Raw genomic sequence first — 828 nt, forward strand, 5'->3', positions numbered from 1 at the left:
CTTGATGTAAGCATACTGAGGCCAAAACCAACTTGGGCTCTAAGCTGAGTCAATTTGGACTGGTTTCTGACTGAGATGCCTGCCTAAGCAGTCTCTGACAGAAGGGACAGTTTTTGGCATCGTTGAACCCACTAAAAAGCCTGATTAGTACTTGTTAAAGTTTTTAGTAGTCCACTGGAATTAAACAGTCCCCTTCACAAACAATCCCACATTGGAAAGGAGCTCAGAGCTCACAGAACCCTACAAACCCCAGACTGTGAAAGGATCTCAGAGCTCACAGGACCCCACACTGGAAAAGGATCTCAGAGCTCAAACAATCCCAAATTGGAAAGGATCTCAGAGCTCAAACAATCCCACATTGGAAAGGATCTCGTCTCTCGTCCTGTTCCACCCCGTGCCACGGGCAGCGACGCCTCTCGCTGGAACGGGAAAAACCGCGCTTGAAAAATGCCATAAAAACGGCGAGAACGGCACGGATTCCTCATGAGAGCACACATGGCATCTGTTAAATATAGCCCAGGCAGGCTCCTCGCACAAGACAATGAAATATTGCGAGCGTCTCTCTTTGGCAGCTCGAGATTCCTCTCAATGCGCCCGTAACAAAACCCACCCGGTTTTCTGTGCCTGCCACCCCCTCCTCAGCTCCTGCATCCTCACCCACCCCTCTCCCGTCTCCCACGCCCCTCCTCCCACTCCTTTATTAGCATGAAAATCACACTTCCACTCCTTCTCTCCATAACGTTCTGTATCCTTGCAGCGGGCTCATTTTAGGTCCGAGGCTGTTTTGTCCTCTCCCGTTCCCAAGAGCCGCTCTTCACCTTCCACATC

The sequence above is a fragment of the Malurus melanocephalus genome, unplaced genomic scaffold (assembly GCF_030028575.1).
Source record: "Malurus melanocephalus ecotype Western Australia unplaced genomic scaffold, MMel_1.1 scaffold_977, whole genome shotgun sequence".
In the NCBI taxonomy this organism is placed as follows: Eukaryota; Metazoa; Chordata; class Aves; order Passeriformes; family Maluridae; genus Malurus; species Malurus melanocephalus.